The following is a 10,238-nucleotide window of genomic DNA, read 5'->3' as shown; positions in this document are numbered from 1 at the left end:
TATATATATATATATATATATATATATATATATATATATATATATATATATATATATGAGTTTATGTCCTCTACAGCATTCACTTATGGCTAATTCTTCAAGTTGGTTTTTCTGCTAAGTGAATGTGATCGGACCCTTCCCCCTCTATGCTATACTCAACCCAATCTATTCACAAATTCTTCATGTGCGTTCGATTTGAAACTCGTTCAAAATCTTCACAGTGTCCTTGTTAGCTGAAGAATTTGCGAGCGGAACTTTTTAACTTATCTTATCCAAATTTTCGGCTTTCCGCTCAAACCGTTCCGCTTCCCACGATATACTTATCTATTCACCCACGATCTAACATGATCTCCACTTCTCAGTACATGGGTGACACATGTCATGTGAATGTGAAGGGGTCAGGGGCATATTCGTCCAATTTCTTCGGGCGAACTGTTTTTCATCGTGGCTATAAATACCCCCTCTCCCCTTCCTCACTTCTTTTACTCCGCTCGACCTCTCTCCCGCTCGAGCTTCTCAAACCCTAGCGCCGCCGCTACATCATCGTCGCCGATGAGGAAGAGCTTCACTGCCTCGACCTCGTCGCCACCGTACTCACGCCGGCCGCAGAAATCTTCACTCCGCCGCCGCCGTAGCCGTCTTCCTCCGCCGAGTTAGGGCGTGGAAGATCTGCACAGACGAGCTTCACTTCTCCACATCCTAGTTCGTCGTGTTCTTCGTCCAGCGTAATTAAAAGTTACTTTTACTGCCCTCTTTGATTCAAATGTTTACTACAAAATCTTCAAAGGTGTTTTTTTCTTCAAATCCTCACACACTAAACACCTCACGTGGCATCTGTTCTTGATTCGTTTCTCTAAGCAATAATTTTTCTTCAAGATTCCTCAATTGTGTGGATCTTCGATCTATACAACTCTGGAACCTAAGACAAAGAACGCTTAGTGAAATTCTTCAAGACTCATCTGGTCAAATTCCTCAAACTTGTTCTTCTTGAAAAACCTTCTGAGAACGCATATGACCTCTCCAAATTCCTCGCAACTATACTATGTTCACAGGTACTCATGTCCGCTGCTGAATCACTAGGTTCTCATCAACTTAACTCATTTGCAGCGTTCCTTGAAGAAAAGTTGCATACTTCTTCAGAGAGTTCAATTGTTCAAATTCCTCAACTGAAGAAAATGGCTAATGCAAAGAAGCCACACAAAGGAGGAAAGAGGCCTGAGGTCAATACTGCCTTTGAAATCCCTAAGGACATTTATGCTGGGTACTGCACACCCCCTGAGGAAGATTAAAATCAGCGCAAGGTGCACATTCAGAGGATAGAAAGGAGATGGGCAAAAGAGTGGAGGGAGTACAGGTATGTGACTCCAAAATACATGAAGAAATTCGTTGTTACTCCTCCATGCTCAAGACCTCCATTGGCACCTGGCCAAGAGGCAGATCCCACTAGCATCAAGCGCGGTGAGGAATTTCCTAAAGAATGGGCCAAGCGCCAGGCCAAGTTGGCCAAACAGGCTAAAGATGCAGTGAAGAAATTCAACAAAGATTCCACTGCTGCTGCTGAGGCCTCTGTAAGGCCGAAGAAATCCATGGAAAAGAAGCCTGCACACAAGCCAAGTGTCTCTTCTTCAATGCCCTCACGGCCAATTTCCTCAGCTAAGCCCTCACGGCCAATTCCTCAAGCCGCTCCTGCTCATCCAAAGTCCTCAGTTGCTCCGACAAAATCCTCAGCACCTGTGCATCTCGCCACGTGCCAAAGGACTACAGGCATCTCTATTGCCTCAGGAGCTTTGGCTAGTTCCTCAGCTGCACCAAATTCTTCAACAGGACCCTCTCTGTTGAAGACAAAGACCACTGCTGGACGAGGCTCTCGCCCAAGTCCTCAGAAGAAGCAGGTCGCCTTCCAAGTACTGTCTGAAGTAGACGAAGCTGATGATGAAGAACTTGCTGAAATCATCAGAGACAGGCAAGTCAGGGCCGCTAGAGCCAAGGGCACAAATGTGCCACTGCTTTTGGATCCAAAGTTGATCCTCGACTATATTGATCTCTGGCGCAAGGAACCAAACACTCCTATGCCTGATTTCAAGTTGACACCTGGCCAAAGTCACATGCTGACCCATTTCATCAGTGAAGAAAAATGGAAATATGAGAAGGCCAGGCAGCTCAAGAAAGCACAGTACAGGAAGAAGAAGTTCCTGAAGAACAACATTGTCTCTATGACAACTGATGAACTTGTAAAGATCTAGTCTGAAATCAAAGTCCTCAGCGATGATTTCAACGCTTACTATGCTGATTGGAAAGGAGCCAAGGTCAGGTTCGTCAATCTGACGAAGACACTCACTTCAAGTGCCGCTGCACCTGTGCATATTGAAGTCACTCCAGCTGAAGCATCTGCTCAGCCAACTAAAGAACATGCCAGCACCGCTGATGACAATCAGGCTGCTGAAGACAATGTGAGTTCCAAAGCTGATGACTGCATTCCAGCCACTAAAGAAATTCCCAGGGCACCCACTAGTGGTGCGCCTGAAGAAAATGAAGAAGTCAGGGCAACTGCATCAGTTGTGCCTGAAGAAACTGAACCAAATTCCTCTGCTCCTCCTGCGCCTACTCCAACTCCAATCCTTCCATCTGCATCGGATGTGAAGAAGACCAAGGCTGCAGAGTGTGCAACTGTGAAGAAAAGGAAAGCATCAGCTTCTTCAGATTCTTCTGCTCCGAAGAAAATGAAGCCTATGACCAGCTCTTTTGCAAACCCGATTGATGTTGTTCCGATCTCAACCATGCCATCAAAGGACCTTGTTCCTTTTGATGAAGAATATGTGATCCCTAGCGGATCTGATGAAGAAACTCCTTCTGCTGCTACGTCAGAGCAGATGGATGAAGAAATTGAAGTGGATGAAATCCCTTCAACACCAGTTGTTTCCTCGCCTATGCCTCAGTTTACTGCTGAAGAGGCCGGCGTTGAAGAAATTGAAGAAGAAGATGTGGACATTGGCTGTACCACACCTGTGATGAATGATGACTTTTGGGAAAGTCAGCACCCCAATTCTCCACTCTTCACTCCACTGCAGCAAATTCCTCAGTCCCCAATCACTACAGTTCAAATGGGATATGATGAAGCTCATGAAGACATTCTAGCCGCTAGTGCTGAAGAAAATGAAAATGAAGAATTCAAGAACCAGGCTGCCACTGAAGAGGAACCAGAAATTCCTCAGCCTGAAGAACCTGAGATTGCGATTCCTGAGGTTGTGATGCAACTCACTGACACTCCTCTGCCCAAGCCAAAGGATCCATTCTCCAGGAAGCAAAAATTCAAGACTGATGCCTTCTTTGGCGAGCATGTATTCTTCACTGATTACAACCCTTATGACTCTGCTCGCATAAGGAAGAGGCATTTCTGGACTGCCAGCCAGGCAAATTTCTATTCCTCAGTGTTGTTCAACAAAGACAAAGTCTTCGACCATGAGCACATTCCTCACGTGGATATGGAATCTCTGCCGTGCTTCGAGCCAGTCCTCAGTGTTCTTCACGACGCTGGATTGTTAAACTTCTGCACTGACATCTGTGATTGGAACGAAGAACTAATTCTTCAATTTTATGCAACACCGCACATCACCGTAAATTCTGAAGATGTGAATTCATGGGTGCTGGACTGGATGTCTGAAAACACTCACTACAAGGCACCAGCTACTGAATTGCTTCGTGCCTTACCACTCAGTCCGCCCCTTGAAGGTGCTTGTTGCGTCTACAATGAACCTGAGCTAACCGATCACTACATGCAAGTGCTGATGAAGCCTTTGAAGCCAGGTCAGACCCCAAGAACAAAATTCCTTGTGAAGGAATTGTTGTATGTGCCTCGGACTGTCTATCGCATTCTGATGAAGACATTGAGTCCAATCAAGGGCCATGACTCGAATGAAGAAGAAGTCATTGGCATCATGAAGAATCTGCTTTTCAATATCATTCATGGCATTCCCATAAACTTCCATGATTTCGTCATGAGGACTCTGGCCAATGTCGCCATGTCACCATTTGAGTTGAAGCCTTATGCACCGTGGATTATGAGATTCATCAGAAAAAGGTCTTCACTCAACTACAAGGCTGATGCACTGAACCATTGCAGCTACTTGCCCCCGATCGAAGTCCTCAAACGGACATTTTCCTCAGCTGATGAAAAGGGCAAGGCTACTGCTGTAATTGATGAAGGCATTCGTCCATTGGATGGACAATTTCGCAAGGCTGCATCCTACTCCACCAATGATGACTCTGCCGCCAACGCACCCAAGCAAAATCCTCAAGGCACAGCACCCAGGGTGATGACTGACCGTGAGCTTCTCCTCAGTCTTCACCAGAAGGTTGATCGCAATCATAAATGGGTCAAGCGTCAGTTTGGTTCAATTCTTCACAACATGACTGCTACCCACAATGCAGTGAGGAAAAACCACTACTACCTTCATGAAACCCTCAACCGCACCTGGGCTATTCTATCTCAAGTCTATAGTGAAGAAGATCTGAAGAAAATGGGTCTCAAGGAAGATCTTGACTGGGCTGCACCTCCTCCGAAGAAGTACAAGAAGGTCAAGGTTCCCTCCTTGGTGGCCAGCTCCTATTCTTCATCACGTGACACTGATGGACATGAAGATTTGGACGACACTGCGGCAGGCCCTACTCCAACAAACGACCCCAACAACGCTGACGCTCCTTCATCACCTTGATATTCTTCAGGGGCGTTAGTCCTCAGTTTCGGACCTTTTGGTCATTTGATGACAAAGGGGGAGAAATTTGAGTTAGTCTTCAAGCGGGTCTATCTTATATGGGCGTTTTTTTCTAAGTTGCAACTCTCGTTCTTTTGAAGACTTTGCTGGATCGAGTTGTAAACTTAAACTCTATGGTGGCTTGATACTTTTGTTGTTTCTTCTGCATGCTTATTCCTCGTTAATGTTATTGCACGCATGCTGAATTACATCAGTCACCATATTTCATCATGCATTTCAAATTCTTCATATACTATGTCAAATGCATGTATGAATTACAAGATATAGGGGGAGATCTCCATGATTCAACTCTTCAAGTGTGCATTGCTTCAAAAGCAAATTCCTCACTATGCACATCTTCAGGGGGAGTTCTTCTATATCTTGCAATCAAATTCCTCAATATCAGTATTTACACTTCATATGTTTATCCCCGTTGAAAACTTAACCTATATTGTCATCAATCACCAAAAAGGGGGAGATTGTAAGTGCATCTAGTGCCCCTTAGTGATTTTGGTGTATTGAAGACTTATAGGTTAAGGGACTGATGCGTTTATGAGTGTACACAGGTCTATAAGTCTATGAGGAGTTTGATATTTACAGACAAAGTCGACCCCTAAAAATGAAGTTCTTCGACTGAAGAATTTCTGAAGACCTTGAAAGTGAAGAAATTGGTGTGACCTTGAAGACTTGGTATTCATTTGACGAACATGAAGCGTGAAGACTTTTGTTTTCGTAGTTTCATTTTCTCTTTCTTAAGTCATAGGAAACACCGTACTGTTAAAGGGGGTCGAGGAAATACTAAGGAAAAATTTCCATGTGATGCTCAACTCAAAATCCTACACCTACCAATCCCTTCGAGTGAAGCCATTGGAAATCTCATACAGTTCAGTCATATTCTTCAGTGACAGAGACGAAGTTCTTGTGGTCTCTGAGGAATTTGTTCTGACTGAGGAGTTAGGAATTCGCTAGTGCGGATTGCCTATACAGTGAGGAACATGATAGCCCTGAGGAATTTGAACCTCAAATTTCCAACCGTTGTTGTGTTGCGCGCCAGCTGTCCCAAAATATCTACCCACCTAAGGGTCATATCATTGAAGGGCATTTATGTATTATCATGTCGGGCTGCTCCCTAGGCTATAAATAGCCGCCCCCTACAACCACTAGCTGGTTGGCTGCTCCGAGAGAAACTGACACTTGTCATTTGAGAGCATCCCATCCTCCGAGGACTTTGAGCGAAAATCATCAAGTGAGGAAAACCCCAACCCCAAACACCTACAAACCCAAAGTGATTGAGCATCACTAAAGAGATTGATCCTGCGTGGATCCGATGCTTGTTACCTTTGAAGACTGTGCTTCTTCTAGACGGTTAGGCGTCATGGTCTAGAGCATCCAAGAGGAAATTGTGGATCGCCGAGTAACCGAGTTTGTAAAGGTTTGGAAGTCACCTGAAGACTTACCACGAGTGATTGGACGAGGTCTGTGTGACCTTATTTCAAGGAGAATATGGTGAGGACTGTGTGTCCGGGACTAGGTGCCCTCATGTTTAAATAACTAGCCGCTCCAACCAGACGTAAAACTGAGACAGCAGTTGGAACTGGTCTACCAAATCATTGTCTTCACCAAGCCAACTGGTTCTATTTCCTCAACTCTTTCATTTCCTCATTCCTGTGTTGTGCACTTGTTCATATCTGTGTATGAAGACTTTGACTAAAGACTTTCTCAATTTCCTCAGTTCAATTTCCTCAGTCTGTTTGTCTTCATCCTGTGTTATCCTGTGTTTACGCTTTCTGTACTCTGTGCTTGTTTTCATTTCATCATGATGACTATGATTGTGCTCTGCTATGCATACTTTTGAGTACTTATTCCGCTGCAAGTAGTTCTTCGCTAAAGAATTTCCTCACCCACAAATTCCTCGGTGAAGAATTTATAAAAATCGCCTATTCACCCCCCCTCTAGTCGATATAACGCACTTTGAGAGACTACATATTTTTTGTTGAAACCGTCACTACAAGCAACTTTTCTACTAGCTGACGCCCTCTCGTTGGCCGGATCCTGGCGCTTAGAGAGCCCCAAGGCCCACCTATGCCATTGGAGAAAACACTAGAATCATGTTGATGATCTCACCTCCCTGAATCTAGCCATGGCTAACATCCCCACCAGTTCGTTCCCGTCGTGGGAGAGGAACGACCGGTGGACAAAAGGATCCTCGGCTGCAGCCACCTCGTCCATGCCAAGATGCTTACATCACCGACCGAGAGCCCAACCACTACTGGAATCCACTTCTTTGCCGTCCGCCACTTCTTTGTCGTCTACCAGCTGACGGCAAAGAGCCTCTTTGTCGTCCGCTTCCACAAAGCGGACGGCAAAGAAAGGGCAGATGGCAAAAATGCTATTTGTCGTCAGCTGCTTCTTTGCCGTTGGCCAGCTGACGGCAAAGAGCTAGAAGGCAGACGGCAAAGAGCCAGGTGGGCCCCACGGGGCATGGCGTGGCTAGGTCAGATTCTTTGCCGTTCGCCAGCGGACGGCAAAAGAGGTGATTACTTTGCCGTCTGCTGGCGGACAACAATGTTAGTCCTTTGTCGTCTGCTTGCGGACGGTAAAGAGGAGACGTGGGCCAGCCCTAACGGTGGCCCTCGTTGCCGTCTGCTAACAGACGGCAAAGAAGGCCCACTTAACGGGCTGAGCCGTCTCCCCCCTCTCTCTCTCTCTTTCTCTCTCTCCCTCCCTCCCGTGCGCCTACCTCTCTCCTCTGTCGCCGCCGACGGCCATCCCCGCCCCGCCACCCCACCGCGCCGCCGCGCCCCGCCGCCCCGTCACCGGAGTGGCCTGCGCCGGGCTGCCCCGGTGTCGGACCCCTCCCCGAGGTCCCTGCGCCGCCCCGCCCCGCTGCCGTCCTCCTCCCTGCGGCCCCTGCGCCACCCCGCCCAACCGGCCGACCTAGCCGGAGCAAGAGGTATTTTTTTGTTTTTTTCCTGTTTTTTTGTTCTCTATTTTCTTGATTTGTTTTAGGTTAGTGCTAGGTTTAATTAGGTGTAGTTTTGAGTTTTTAGGTTTAGGTTAGTGCTAGGTTTAGGTGTAGTTTTGTGTTTTTAGGTTTAGGTGTAGTTTTTTCCTGTTTTGTTTTAGGTTAGTGCTAGGTTTAAGAAGAGGAAGAAGGAGAAGAAGAAGAAGGAGGAGAAGAAGGAGGAGGAGAAGAAGAAGAAGAAGAAGGAGAAGGAGAAGAAGAAGGAGAAGGAGAAGGAGGAGGAGGGGAGAAGGAGAAGGAGGAGGAGGAGGAGGAGGAGGAAGAAGAATAAGAAGAAGAAGAAGAAGAAGAAGAAGAGGGTTCCTCGGTGTCGATGGTACCCTAAATAGCAAGTATCGTCAATGCGAGGTACATGTGGCCGTCGGTGACGAATACTACATCCACGTCCCACAAGTGACACAGGGGTCCTGCGTCTAGCAGCAACAGTTCTCGGCGTCGATGGCGGTCGAACACCATTGCAAATTTGTCTGGCAGCCTCAGAGATGACCATTGAAAGCTAAGTGTTGAAACTTGAAACACCCAAACTAACTCAAGTCGGTTTGGTTGTTTGAAATTTCAAAACTTGGCTTTAATCCTCATCGCAGAGGCTGCCAGACAAATTCGCCAAGGTGTTCGACCGTCATCGGCCACCAGAACTATTGTTGCGGGACGCCGGGTGCCGGCTTCACTTGTGGGATGTGGATCTAGTGTTCAACACCGACCGCCTCATGGACCTTGCACCGATGGTAGTTGCTATTTAGTTTACCCGGGGACGAGCGGGTTAGAGGGTTCCTCGGTGTCGATGGTACCGTAAATAGCAAGTATCGTCAGTGCGAGGTACATGTGGTCGTCGGTGTCGAATACTTGCTATGTTACTCATCTTTCGATTTAAATATGCAGGTATTTCGTCGCTGCGAGGGTCTAGTGTTCGACGAGCTCCGCCCCTGCGTTCGTTGGTGAGCACAAATGACATCTCCTCCTCCCCCCCTCATTTGCTCTGTTCCGGTCTTCGTGCCGATGAAACTTGCTAGCTATAGGTGTCAATCATCAGTATGCGTAACCACTATGCGTCTCCCGTTCGAAAGGGTTACATCTATAAATATGCATGCATTTGCATATTTATAATCCTGATTCTTTCGAATTGTCCAACGTTATCCATGGACAGCCCGAGTATGTGTAGATTGGGTTCGTTTTCCCATATGCTCAGCTCCGGATCCAATGCAGAATTTCGTCAGTGCCTCCCTGTTGTTCTCCGGGTACACATTCTCTCTGCTTATTGCCGAGACGTGTATCAGGAGAACAGCGGGGAGGTGCTACCGAAATTTTGTGTCGGATCCGGAGCAGAGCATGGGAAAACGAACCCGATCTACACATACTCGGGTGGGATTAGGACCTATCTTTACCTATTAGCGTGTAGGTTGCATGGACGTAATAAAACTAACAAACTCCATTAACTGATGGATATGGTTTGCTTAATTATGTACATATTTCTTGTGTGTCCAGTAGGAAGTCAATATGAGTGATCGTGCATGGATGTACACCAGTTACACTAGTCAGAAAGTTTGGACCAAGGAATGGTTAACAAAAACCAAGGGGTTTGTTAGAGCCGCATTTGCAAATGGCCAGGAATTTAGCTGGTGCCCCTGTGCCCGTTGCGACAACTATAAAAACAGGGACGAGCTTGAAATGAGTAAAGACCTGCATAAGTTTGGTTTTACGCCTGGTTACACGGTCTGGACATTACATGGTGAGTCTGCCCAACGTGCCAGAGCCGAGGTTCGTCGTCGCACCGACGAGCATGGTACCGGGACCGCAGACATGGTGCAAGACTTTGACGATGCTCGGGACTCGGACAAGGAGATGGAGGAATCTGCAAAGGCCTTCACTGAAATGTTGGAGTCCTCAAAACGTCCTGTCCACAAGCACACTGAGCTTTGTCAGCTGGATGCCATCTCACAAATAATGGCTTTGAAGGCTCAATTCAACTTGGGCAGAGAATGCTACGACGCGATGATGACAGTATTCAGACGATTTCTACCCAAAGGCCATGTGCTACCTCCAAACCTGTACCAGTCAGACAAAATCCTCCGTGCTCTTAAGATGCCCTATGAGAAGATACATGCCTGTGAGAAAGGATGTGTCTTATTTAGGCTTCAGTATGAGGACTTGAACTATTGTTCCATTTGCAATTCTTCCAGGTATGTTGTGGTAGACAACGGTATGGGTGAGAAGACACAAACCAAAATACCCGTTAATGTTCTTCGGTATATGCCAATCGTACCAAGACTTCAACGTGTTTTCATGGTCGAAGAGACGGCCAGACAGATGACATGGCACAAAACGGGCAAAAGAACCGGACTAGATGCAGATGGGAATGTGATGATGGTGCACACATCGGATGGTGAAGCGTGGAAGCACTTCGATGCATTACATAAGGAAAAAACGGCAGATCCAAGGCATCCTCGAGTCGCCGTCAGCACGGA

Source organism: Triticum aestivum, chromosome 2D, assembly GCF_018294505.1.
Source record: "Triticum aestivum cultivar Chinese Spring chromosome 2D, IWGSC CS RefSeq v2.1, whole genome shotgun sequence".
Classification (NCBI taxonomy): domain Eukaryota; kingdom Viridiplantae; phylum Streptophyta; class Magnoliopsida; order Poales; family Poaceae; genus Triticum; species Triticum aestivum.
Note: the sequence above shows the minus strand (reverse complement) of the source record.